General features: G+C 43.3%; 1 non-coding gene across 1 annotated transcript; it reads left to right on the forward strand.

The window, feature by feature from the left end:
• The first annotated feature begins 13,460 nt into the window (after positions 1 to 13,460).
• Positions 13,461 to 13,567, forward strand: LOC116667863. Its single transcript, XR_004324917.1, has one exon. It is a non-coding gene; the product is annotated as a U6 spliceosomal RNA (small nuclear RNA).
• Positions 13,568 to 13,906: the final 339 nt, after the last annotated feature.

The raw sequence follows: 13,906 nt of genomic DNA on the forward strand, positions 1-13,906 counted from the left end.
GATCAGGGAATTTCTTTTCCCAGCCGCTCTCACCCTCCTGTGGCCTACAGCTGACCTGTGCACCAGTGCTCAGCTGATTGGGTCTGGCTTCAAAGCCGAGAGTTGACTGGATTTTTCTGGCAGAAAGTATGAGCTCTGATTGGCTTAGATTGGGAATCAGTGGGAAAAGAAAAAAGGAGGGGCGGAATCTGACAGCGGTGGGAGTGGAAAAAACATTTTTGAGATAAAATCGAAAGTGCTGCTGCAGTCACCAAGAAAAATGGCCGATGAAAGCCACATCCATTTCTTTCTACATCAAAGACTTTGCCATGCATTTAACTTGCAATGATTGTTCAAAAATATTCAATGATGCTTGTCAAAGATAGTAAGGCAGACTTTATTCAGGACCATCACGATACATACAGGGACCACCGCAATGGGATTCTGCAGCCAAGGGATTTATTAGCCAAGGAGCAGACTGGAGTCAGTGGATGGAAAATTACTGGGAGGAAACGTCAGGGATAAGTGGGATTCTGGCCAAACCACCCAAACAGGATTCTTCCTGAAGACAGGCCAGGGAGACAGGACATCACCTGGGGGGAGGGGGCGGTGGAGGTGAGGAGCCGGATCAGATTACCAAGGTGATCAGATATCAAGGATGGGGGAGGTCCTGGTTAAATTGATTCAGCAGGGGGCTTGCCAAAACTAGGTTTTCTAGGGTCCCCCAGGTGAGCCTAGGAGGAGGTTCAGGAGCCTGACTAAAGTTTGCTCAAACACAGAATCTTTGTCATAATAAAAGTCTTCTTTTTAAAAAATGTAATATTAAGAGACACTATGAGACAAACTCCATTTTACAACTGTAACCTACAAAAAAAGACAAGATAAATGTAAAAAAGACAAACCATAAAGAAAAGATACACTAGTTTCAAAAGTATCTTGAACTAAATTTGTTCAAAGGTATAATATTAACCTGTGTGCTAGTTAAACAATTTTTTTGAAATTTTAAGCTTCAAACAAAATCTTTCAAGGATGGAAAAATAGAAAAGAATGCATAGAAATAAGCCAGACACAAAAGGACAAACATTGTATGACTCTATTTATATAGGTACCTATAATAGGCAAATTCATAGAGACAGAAAGTTTAATAGAGGTTACCAGGGGCTGGGATGGGGGAGTGAAGTGAGTGTTTAACAGGTAGAGAGTTTCTGTTTGGGCAGATTAAAAAGTTCTGGAAAGGAATGGTGGTCATGGTTGTACAATATTGTGAATGTAATTAATACCACGGCATTTGACACTTAAATGTGGTTCAAATGATCGTTTTTTGTTATATTTTGCCACAATAAAAAAAATCGATTAAAAAATACATAAGTGCAGGGCTGTTGAATACCATCATGCCATTTTGCACCCTTGGACTTGTGCAGTGCACGACCTGAATATGGCGTCCCTGTCCAGACACTCTACTTCCTGATAAAAAGTAACAGAACTTGTATTCATATTTTTTTCTTTAAGGCAAGACTCTCAGTTGACTTTCGTTTAAGAAAGAAAGAAGAAGAGAGAGAGAAAGAAATAAGGGAAGGAAGGAAGGGAGGATGGGCTGAGGGAAGGAAGGAAGGAGGGAAGGGAGGGAGGGAGGGAAAGAAAGTTCATCAGTGCACCAGGAAGAGCAATGGTTGCGTTCAGAGACATAACAAGTGTGAGGGAAGGCAAAGCAGGGAAACTTTAGGCAGAGAAAATGGAAAAAAGTGGATGCAGCAGGTTGTGTTTGGGAAGTGGAGTCAACCAGAATTTTTCTGTTTATAGATGGGTTCTGAGAGAAAGGGAAGAATCAAAGATGACCTAAGCTAGTGGGAGTGCCATCCACAGGGATGGGGGAGGCTAGGAGAGAAGCAGCTGGGAGACGGGGCTGGGAGCAGGAGCAGAAGTTGGGTTTTAGTAGAACCAGCTTTGAGAAGCCTTTAGACATCTACATGGAAATAATGAGAAGACAGATGGATATGAGTCTGGTGTTTCTGAGAAAGGTCAGGGAAGAACATACACATTTTTGAGTCGAAGTTAAAGGAATACACGAGATCACCTGTAGAGTATAGATAAGAAAGGAGAACAGGGCCCCGGGGCACTCCAACACTGAGAGATGTGGCAGAGGAGGGGCAGCCCTGAGGCAGAAGGAGACCCAGACAAGTGCAGTATCTTGTAGCCTCCAGAAGGAAGTACTTCAAGGAGAGAGCAGTCACCCATGGGAGGGACGCCGAGAGACTCGGTAACTCTGGGTGAGGAAAACGTACTTTCATTACTTGCATCCATGTTCTCCATAAAATATGAGGCAGCCATCCACTAAGTAGTGGCAGATTTGAGGACAGAAGTAAAGGTATAAAAGTCACCTAGTCGGGTATGAAAGTAAATTTCCTAGGGAAGAATAGCAGGATGTTCTGGCAGTTTTGAGTCCCATTCGAGAGCCGTGGTCCATAAAGGAAAAATGAAGTTCCGCCTCATTCCATGAGGCCAGTATCACCAAGATATCAAAACCAGTCAAAGACATCCCAAAAATAGAGAACTGCAGACCAATGTCTCTTATGAATATAATGCAAAAATCCTCAATAAAACACAGGCAAATTAAATCCAGAGATACAAAATGGATTATGCACCATGACCAAAACGGAATTTATCCCAGGAATGCAATTTGCTTTAACATCTCAAAATCAATTAATACATCATATCAGTAAAGGACGAAAATTAAAAAAAAAAAAAAAAACCCACGTGATCATCTCAGTAAACACAGAAAAGGCATTTGACAAAATTCACCTATTCATGAAAATGTCTGGCAAACTTAAGAATAGAAAGGAACTTCCTCAACTTGACAGAGTATGGAAAACCCACCGCGACGTCGCACTTCACGGTGCAAGGCTAAATCCCCCGGGGACTCCCCGAGGGTCGGGGACCAGACTGGGATGTCTACTCTTGCTACTTCCTTGCAACATTTAATAGAGGTTCCAGGCAGCGAAATAAGGCAATAAAAAGAAATAAAAGGTATTTGCATTCAAAATGAAAGGGTAAAACAATCTCTACTCACAGACGTGACCCTGTTTGTAAAAACTCCTAAGGAATCCACACAAACGATTAGAACTAATAAACAAGTTCAGCGAAGTTACAGGGAGCAAGGCCAGTGTGCGACAGTCTATTGAGTGTGTATACGTTACTGACAGAAAAACTGAAAATGAGACAAAGACAACTGCCTCTGTAATAGTGTCAGTGAGAATAAAGTGCTTGGGGAGAAATCTAACAAAAGGTGTGGAAGACTTGTACCCTGAAAACCATCAAACACTGTGGGAAGAAATTAGAGAAGATTTAAATAAATGGGAAGACAGCCACGCGCGCGGACTGGAAGACCTAACGGTGCTAGAATGGCAATGCCCCCGCCGGACAGGTTCAGCGGAATCCCTGCACGACCTCCAGCCGGTGCGGAGGAAGACAGACGGCCGCGTGCTACAGCCGTCCGCCAGCCCACGCGGGGAAACGGCTGGCCTGCCGCTAGAGGAACGCCACGCGAAGAGGACGCGCGCGGAGCACAGGAGATGATTAGTAAGTGACCAGGGAATGAATGGACGAATGAAAGCTTTCCTGGCTGTTTTGTGTCTCCCTTGCTGCATCACGACCACCCCGAAACTTACTGGCTTAAAACAATAACTGTTTCATCGTTTCTCCTGATCTGGGATTGACTAGAGCTCAGCTGAGCAGTCCTGCTGGCAGCAGGGGCTGAGGCAGCCATGGTGACCTTTTCCCCGCGTGTGAGTGCCATGGCTGGGACAACTGCAATTCTGGGTGGGCTTGGCTGGGGCTCCCTCCTGTCCTCTCTGTCTGTCTGTCTCTCTAGCTCTCTCTCCCCATTTAGCCTCGGGGCGGCTTCTCCCTCTCAGTGTGGCCTCTTCATGTGGTCTCTCCAGTGGGGTAACTGGACTTTTTACATGGCGGCTCAGGGCTCCCAAAAGTGCAAAAATCAGTTCTGAGGCTTAGCATTGGTGCAGCATCCCTTGGGCCCCATTGTATTGGTTAAAGTGACTCACGGGGCCAGGGTGGGAGGGGCCCACACAGGGGCATGAATTCCAGGAGCGGGTCCATCCGAGCCACCGCTGAGACAAGCCCCCACGTCAGCCTCAAGGCCAGTGCCCCAATCCCAACCACACCAGCCCTCTCTTACTGCTACTTCTATCACCACCTCTCTCCAAAGCAAACAAACACCTATGGCTAAGTGCATTTCACCCCCCAAAATAAATTGCCATGAGCCCCACGGTCAGCACGATAAACGGCCAAGCCAAGAATCTCGACCCTGAATTACTGCGGTTCTACTGCTGGGCACCTGGCTCCAGCATCAACATTCTTGGAGCCCTAGTGTCCCCTCCAGCAGGCGAGTGAAGAGAGGAACACACAGTTTGCCCACCTCATCACCTCACAGTGTTGCTGTAAGAATTTCAATAAAATAACACAGATGAAGAATTGCTGGAAAAGCTCCGAGGACGGTACAGGTAGGTATTGTTTTAAAAGAAAGTGTGAATATTTTAGCTCTGCATCTTCCTTTTTTTAAAGCCCATTTCTTTGGAGGGTCTGGCCTTCCAGGAGGATGGTGATTTATACACTGTCATGTTACTGTAAATACGAGCGGCTACAAGCTCGCATCAGATGATTTAATGAGGTTCTTCTGTGCTGATGGCTGTTTATTTTTCTTGGCTCTCTTTGCTGCCATCAAATCATCCTGAGTAAATACTGAATAAGTATTCCACCTCACTCTTGGGTTGGGCTTCACGACTTAATGGGAACCATGGACAGACTCTGTCTCTAAAGGGAGATTTTTTTTTTAGATCAACCACCACCACCAGTGGTTCTGAGATAATGACTTGACAAACATCCTATTTACAAGGCAATCAGAACTGTACTTTAGGCTACACTCTGAGGCAAAAAACAAAAACGAAAAAATCTTACTTGCTCAGAACACAGTCATTACAGAGCTTAGCAGGGAAAAAACTTTCAGGTTACAAGAAACAGACTTTTAATGAATATTAATGAGAGTCGTCTGAGATGCTCGTGTAAAAATAAACACAGTAGAACAACGAACCCCTCTCACAGTTAAGTTGTCACTCCATGACCACAGACTTCCTGTCCTCTGGCTGGTTGATATGACTTAGTTTTGGCATAACAAACCCAAGGGTCTGTTTCTGAAAATATCTGTCTCCTGGCTCCAAGGGCCCTGAAAACACTGACTAATTTGGAAGACAGGTGTGGAGAGAGAGGCGGCCAGTGGCCTGACACACTGCAGCTTTCTGAGACTCCTCGAGGCACTCGGCAATTCTGTGAGAACATTTCCTGGTAGAACAGGGCTGCCCTCAAACGAAAAGACAATCCGGTGTAGATGGGTGTCGGGTGCACACAGGCCCTCGTCGCTTCCTAGCTGGCCTTCCCTCGTCACTTCTGGGATGCTGGTCCAGGCTCTTCACCGTCTGGCTTGTTGCTGGTACTCGGGGCAAAAGAAAAATGTTCCCCCAGGAATCAAGAGGAAGGAGGCTGCTCTCCGAGATTTACTCTAGAATTCTTGGACAACGATAACACTAGTGATCTGCAGAAGTAATCAGGGCGTTTCTATAAACATGAGACCCAAGAGTTTGGAAACCCCTCCAAGCTCCAGTGAACTCTGGGCAGAGTTGTGCTGGTAACGGTTTAACAGCGGGCTCTCTGGGAAGAGGTCCTGGTCTGTAGTGTCCGCAGCCTCCGCGGTGGAAATACTCCACCGTGGCCAATCCGAGCTGCTGACTGGACATAATAGGATGCAGGGTTGGGAAGAGATGTGCACAGTCAGTAATTCCAAGCGCAGCCTGGAGTCTGAGAGACACAGGACTGGAATGTGAGTGGACGCTATGAAGCAGAAACCAAATTCATCGTATTTTATCCCGTGTGAAGGAATTCAGCGCAAACTAAAGGCAAGTGATCACAGAACGGAGAAAAGGGAGGGCGGAAGAGCCAAAGCAACAGGGCCTGTCTGGGCCCCTCACACGGCGGCCAGCCCTCACGACAGGCCGGCTGCCTGGGACTGGCAACACGCAGCTCTGCCCCCGTGGGAATCTGATTCCATGCTCATCAAGAACTCTCTGATTAAGACTTCATTTCCTGTGAAGAGCAGGTGTATCTATGCAGGGAGGGGAGGCATGGTCTGCTGACCAAGTTCTCTACTGAACAGTTTTATTTCTCTTTCATTGTGATAAACTGGAATTGTAAAGTGTGTGTTCATTCAGTCTTTCATCTTGTCCTCATGGCTTCGGTTGCAGTGGACTCCAGTGTGTCCCCAGCACCTTGCGACTGCCAGATGCTCTGGGCTCCCTGCCGGGGACCATCCGTGCCTGGAGGGAGGAGCAGTGGCCACATCCTGGTGGCCTTGCTGGCTCGCTGGTGCCTTCGAACAGGTGCTTTTGGTCTCTTGGCTCTTACGATTGCCCGCGGCAGGAGGGTTGTCTGTTGTAAGCACTCTTCAGAACCAGAAGTGGTACCCCCGAAGACACTCTTTTCCACATCTGATGACGTTTCCCTATATTTCAAGACCCTGTTCAAGTAGTGCCCCCTCTTCTTCCTCCCTGGGCAGGGGCTTCCCCGGGAGCTGCCAGCAACATCTCCTTCTGTCCGCTGTCGGGGGAAGTGAAGGGAAGCTGCGTGGTGGGCCGACTTCTCCCGCTGCGGGGCGTTGCTCTCAGACTCCGAGGGAGCAGATGGAGGGGATGGGGATGGGGAACCTAGCAACAAGACCCGCCTTCAAAGTCGAGGTCTAAAACAGGGGTGGCCTCTGCTCCCCTGACATTCAGCTGCTCGAAATTAGACTGCACTTCACATCGATGGGCCGCGTGCCGTAGGGCACGGAGCCTCCTGACAGGCGCGGGCATGTTAATTAAGGCAGCTCGCGCTGCACCGTGAAAAGGCAGCTCCAGGGTGCTCTCAGCACCAGACACCCGGAGGGGGCGGGAGAAATGACAACCAGGGACCGGAGGCACCCGGGGGAGCAGCTGTATTAAAGACCATCGTGGGTTAGTGGACGGCAACGTACAGCCTGACCAGGCTGACTCCTAGCGCCACTAGTCGGACGTGTTGTGAAAGCGGCCATGCCTGCAGGGAGGCCTAAATGGTCCTAGATTTTCAGATATAACATAAGATCATAATTCTGCTCAGCATTTTTTTAACTCAATGCATAAGATTCATTTTTTTAAAAAATCTCAACACAACTGGCAACTGGGCATCTTTTTCTTGAACTCCTTGGTTCTGAAAAGGAAATGAGTCACTTTAAAGGAGTGCGAGGATGGAAAGTCAGCATTCACTGCTGTGATTAATTACTCCCGTCCAGCCTGGTGTCATTCGTCACTACATTACACCTTCTCATCTTTGTAGGTCTGCGAGGATGATCTGCAAAGCCTTGGAAGCATTTACCTCGTCTCCACTCCTAAGTCCCTGAGTAACTCGGGGGCCTGCTGTTCATGGGAGCCCTTGGGTCCCCCGTTGTCATCAGATGTTCTGCGCGTGGCACAAGGAAGGAAGTGTGTGAGGAAACACTCCCTTGCTCTCTTGAAACAAGTGTCTCTGCTTTGGGTGAGAGGCACGAACTAAACACCGGTTGTGCTTTCCAGAAGGGTGATGCCCATAAATGCCCAAAGCTGCCGGCTTGCCTTCCACTCAGGGAGCAACCCCTTGTTGCTTAAAGAAACAGGGGAAAGTAACCATTCCTGGAAATAACAGGAGTGATGGACAGCTGTTCTCTCGGGATAACGAAGCATATCAGCCACTCCGTCCTCCTCCTGTTGCTTCAGCAAAAGCGTCTTCCTGCCTAGCCAGCGAGTCTGATGCGCTTATCAGCCCATGCTGGCTGCAAGGCAGCAGGCAGGGGCCACTCCTCAGAGGCCCAGAAACCTGGCTGGGGGATGGGTGCTGGGTGCCTGTTACGTATACAAATTATAAGAGAGGCATTGTTTTGACCCTTAAGATAACGCCAGAGGCTTCCCCAAGTTACCCTGCGCTAGTTAAATCCACATACTGCCGTGCAATTCCAAGTGTACCCCACTTTAAGCAAAATTTCTTATGATATGTGAAACTTGTGTTCAACCAAAGCATGTCCTTTAATATACAGAGTCAATAAGGGATGCCTTTATTTTATTTTTTTAGAGGAAAGGTTTAGTCTTTGATCAGAGAATGGAGAAGTGTGGGACGGCACTCACACACTCTCCTGACAGGCTTGCTTTCTTTTTTTTTTTAAACGGAGGTACTGGGGATTGAACCCAGGACCTCCAGCATGCTAAGCAGATGCTCTACCACTGAGCTATTACCCTCCCCCTGGGATGTCTTTAAATAGCCAGCTCGGCTCCACAAACCATCTAGAGCGCAGTCAGGTAGCCAACATCCAATTCCTCAAACAGATGGGTGGGAACAAATGTGCGCCCAGGCTTGAGAGCACCTATTTACTACACAAAGCATCGCTGAGGAAGTGCCCACTCTTGGAGTGTTTGTCTTCCAAGCTGGCAAAGGGGAGGACAGAACATCATTTCTTTTTGCCCCCTCTGCTTCCTTGATGTGAAATTATGTGAAAGGGAATAGCGGTTTGTTAGAGTGAGGGGCGTGGCTATAAAAGAAGGCTCAGTTATGAGAAGAGAGAAGTGTGCCCCCTTGCAGCAAGGAGGATGGAGGAGCCCGACAAGAGGCTTCTGGTCCAGCAAAAAAGAAGTAAGTTGTCCTGACACTCTCCCACTAAAAATCCTAAAGTTCCAGGTTAAATGTAAAAAGTGTCCTCCTAAATGCAAGACTGGGCTTGTGAGAAAGAAAAGGAAATTCTCAGATGCCAAAAAACAAAGCGGGAGCAGGGACGATGGGAGGAGAGCCAGCTCTGAGGCCTGAGGCCAGCAGTCACTTCAGTTTTAGAAGACAAGTCTCAGGTGCGCACACGGTGGGCATTTCCACCAGAAACCCTGGAAAGGGTGCACGAGAAAAGCATCTGCCCTGATTAGGGGTCGGTGAGGAAACGAGCCTGTCTCAGCTCCAATTCTGGATGGAGAAGGAGGGGCGGCCCTAGGAATTCTTGGCTGCAAGCCAGTCCTCACACAGGTCTGTGGCTTCAATTAAAGCCTCAAACTAAGAGTTTGACCCACAGCGGTCCCAGGCTGGTGGTGCACCCAGGGGCCCGCCAGGAGACTGAAACCTCCACTTTCAAGCAGGTCCTCAAAGAATTCTCAATGACAAGGTTTCAAGGATCTTGAAATTTTGATCAACACACACACGAAAAAATAAGCCTCCGTGAGTGAGAGTGAGCAGGTACAGCACAAAGCAGGCTAGCAAAGGCCCCAGGTTTTGAAAATAATCAGATACAGAACAGGAAATAAGTATATCTAACATATTTAAACTAAAGGGAAGACTGAAATTCTGAGTAGAAAACAAGAAACTATACAGAAAAAGACCAAGCAGATTTGAAACAGAATCAATTAAAACTTCTAGAAATAAAAAGCATAAAACTTTAAATTAAAAACTCTATCAATATGTTAAACAGCTGGTTAGACATATGTAGAGAAATAATTAGTGAACTGGGTGATAGACCTAAAGAAATTATTCAGACTACAATATAGACAGAAATAAAGATGGAAAATACAAGAAGCTGAAAAACAAGGAAGGGGTTCCAGAAGATGACAGAGGAATAGAGAAGAGATAATAGTTGAGAATCTTCCTAATTTAATTAAAGAAACATTCTCAGATCAAGATTCTCAGTGAATTCTAATCTGGATTTTTTTTAATCCAGGTTTTGAAATATCACTGTGAAATAGAATATAAATGACAAAAAATGTCTTAAAAGCATCAAGTATAAAAACAGAGATCACTTATAAAGGAACAATAGTTAGATTCACAGCTGACTTCTGAACAGCAATAATAAAAGACAGAAGACAGTGGAATGCTATCTTCTGAGAAAGTAAGTAACAGGATTGAATATGCTAAGAAACTCTCTCTCAAGAAAAAGGACAAAATTAAGTCAAACAAAATTGATAAAGTTTACCAGAAATATATCCTGTCAAAAGGAACAAATAAAAGATAACTTCAAGAAGAAGGACAGTAATCCCAGAAGGAAAGTCTGAGATGTAAGGTGTAAAGGTGAGCAAAGAATATGGAACACATTAGGGAAATCTTAACAAATTACTGTATAAAACAATAACAGAAATGTGTTAGAGTTTTAGAGACCCCAATAAAAAGCACTTCTTTTCCATACATGAATTGTGAATGGATTATTAAATGAGAAAATATAAGAGGGCAGAGAAAAGGACAAAATATTGCCCTTGTTACTGACAAAACTAATGTTGGGAAATGTAGCTTATATCTGCAGGCAATTACATTTGAACCCTAGAATTAGGCTGATTTACCCAGCCGGTTACAGGCAGTTCTAGATCTCCACAGCTGCACCCTCACCATCTCTTCTGCCAAGTACATGAGAACCTGTCCTTGTAAAACTTACAGAATTGAGGAAACGAATCATATTTGTTCTTCCTGAAAGCAACTTACTTCCAAGAAAAGACAAGGCTACACATGCCTACTTTTCCCTTCCAGATTCACCCATTAGTTCGAGTCAGGCAGTGAAAGACTATTAGGGTCATGCTAGTGAATCTCCCTACACATAGAGGGAAACAGATTAATGAATAAATGATACCATCCTACAATAGAGACTAACATCAGAGAGAGAGGGGGATAAAGCTAAAACCCTCAGCAACGCAACACAGAAGCTAGAAACGAGGGGTCTGGAGGGGCCTAAAATGTTATAAGGTCCTTGCATTATTTGGAAAGAAGCTAAACATATTAAATTTAGACTCATTAAGTTAAGTATGCCTGCTCAGTATTTCAAGGCTAAGTATTAAAAGAATAAAAACAAAGTTTACGACTTTACAACAGCAGAAGGAAAGTAATGGAATGAAAAAATAAACAAATTAACTCCAAAGGAATTTAAGAAAAGAGAATGTTTTTAATTTAAAAAGGAAGACATATAGAAAATACAAAATAGTATGTCATAATTAACTGTACACTGTCAACAACAATAAATATAAGTGGACTAAAGATTTCAGTTAAAAGACAAGGACTGTCAGATTGAATATGAAAAGAAAAAATCAGTAATTTGCTGTTTCCAACAAACTCACCTAAAACATTAGGTTACAGAAAAGTTGAAAGTAAAGTATTAAAAAATATATACTAGGCAAATACCAAAAGAAAGCTCTGTATGTTAGTCAGAAAAAATAGATTTTTCATTTTAAAAATTACTATAAAACCCACAATGAGATACCACTTTACACTCACTAGAATAGCTACTATAAAAAACAAAAAACAAAAACAGAAAATAAAAAGTGTCAGAGAGGGTGTGGATACACTGGAACCCTTGTGCTTTGCTTGTGAGAATATAAAATGGTGCTGCCATTGTGGAAAATAGTCTGGTAGTTCCTCAAAAAATTAAACATAGAATTACCATGTGATCCAGTTCTGGGTATATACACACACAAAAATACTGAAAGCAGGGACTTGGAACAGATATTTGTAAACCCATGCTCATTACTGACCCAGTATGTCATTACTGACATTAGTTAGAAAAAGTGGAAGCAATCAAAGTGTCCATCAGCAAATGAACAGGTAAACAAAATGTGGTCTATACATACCATGGAATATTATTCAGCCTTAAAAAGGAAGGAAATCCCTTTTTACATTCTACAACATGGATGCTACAACATGGAAGGACCTTGAAGACATCATGTTAAGTAAAATAATCCAGACACAAAAGGACAAATACTGTATGATCCCACTATATGAGGCCCCTAGGGTAGTCAAATTCCTAGAGACAGAGAGTAGAGTGGTGGTTGCCAGGGGCTGGGGGAGGGGGGAAAGGGGAATTATTGTTTAAAGGAGACTATAGTTTCAGTTTTGTAAGATGAAAAAGTTCTGGAGATAAATGGTGGTGATGGTTACAGAATAACGTACTTATGTCCCTGAACTGTACACTCAAAAATGATAAATTTTATGTTCTGTATGTTTAAACACCATAAAAAAGAGAGAAAATTGCTATAGATAAAGATAATTAATTTGGAAAGCTAAATAACCATGAAGATGAACAATTCTAAATTTGTATGCATCTAATAACATAGCTTCTAAACATATAAAGCCAAGACTAAAAGAATTACAAGGAGAAATTCACAAATCGACCATCACACTTGGGAGATTCTAACATACCTTTTTCCATGATTGAATAAGCAAAGGAAAAATCCAGTAAAGAGGTTATATAGTTGAAAAATAAAATTAACAAGCCTGAGCTAAGGGACATATACAGAATATTATACTCTGGAATATGCTTTCACATACACAAGCAGGAAACAGCTTCTGTTGTTTTAAATATCACATTTAAAATAAGGCAATAACAATGCATATTAATATAAATAGATAATTTTCTTTTTCATAATTATAAAACCCATCAACCCAATATATATATTACTCTCCACTCTTTCATATTTAAATATTCAATATAGTTAAACATAACATTCTATTTGTTCAAAACCATATTAAATTTAAAAAAAACCCTATACTAAGGTTTTAATAAAATGTTACAACAGCTCCTTAGAGAAATGGTTGACTCCTGGGTTTGAGCAGAGAAAATACAAGATAGTCTGGAGCATCTTGTAGTGCCAGAACAAAAAGGTAGTGCTAGAAAAAAAAATGGAGCATGTTGAACAAAAGAAAGAATGTGGTGTTGGATTATAACAAAAGTATAAAATAAATATACATGAGGACTCACTGATATAAATAAATGATTGAATACATAATGGGGAATAAGAGACAAATCTTCCTTTCAGAGGAATTTCAAATAATATATGTAGATAGTCCCCCCACAAAGAGGTGGAGCTTCATTCCCTGTCCCCACCTCCTTGAGGATGGGCTGAACTTAATGACTCTGTCCCAGAGAATAGAGCATTGAGAGAGGAAAACAGTAACTTTACAATGGAAATGTCTGGCAGACACCACCTTAACCAAGTGATCAAAGTTAACATCACAGTATTAAGTCACGCTGAAATCATGTACCCCTGTCGCGATGGGATGAGGAGGGCATTTCACCTCTGTTTTGTATTCACCCCTCCAAACTCCAGTCTAAACAGGAGGAAAACATCAGAGGGGTCCAAACTGAGGGACATTTTACAAAACACATGACCAGTACTCCTAACTGCCTAAGTCATGACAAAGAAGAAAAGATTGAGAAACTGTCAAAGACCAGAGGAGAGCAAGGGGACATGGCAAGTCAATGCAGCATGCGGTCCTGCCTTGGGTCCGGGAGCAGAGAAAGGGTATCAGTGGGAAAATGGGTGAAATATGAATGAAGTCCAGAATAAACAGTAATGTACCAGTGTTAACCTCTTAGTTGTGACAAATGTGCTGTGGTTATATAAGTCGTAAGACTCGGGAGACCGGTGCTTGCTTCGGCAGCACATGTACTAAAATTGGAACAATACAGAGAAGATTAGCATGGCTCCCGCGCAAGGATGACACACAAATCCATGAAGCTTAAAAAAAAAAAAAAAGATTGGGGAAACTGGGTGAAGGGCATGAATGAACTCTCGGTATTATCTTTGTAACTTTTTATAAACCTAAAATTACTGCAGCAGGGGTGAGAGTATAGCTCAGTGGTAGAGCGCGTGCTTAGCATGCACAAGGTCCTGGATTCAATTCCCAGTACCTCCATTTAAAAAATAAATATTAATTAAATAAACCTAATTACCTCCCCTCAAAGTAAATAAATAAATAAATTTAAAAATTAGAAAAATTAAATTATTGCAAAATTTAAAGTTTATTTTCAAAAATTTTATAATCTGCTAATATTGTAATATCAAATAGTCAACTAGTTTATGTCTTAAAT

The sequence above is a fragment of the Camelus ferus genome, chromosome 12, assembly GCF_009834535.1.
Source record: "Camelus ferus isolate YT-003-E chromosome 12, BCGSAC_Cfer_1.0, whole genome shotgun sequence".
NCBI lineage: Eukaryota > Metazoa > Chordata > Mammalia > Artiodactyla > Camelidae > Camelus > Camelus ferus.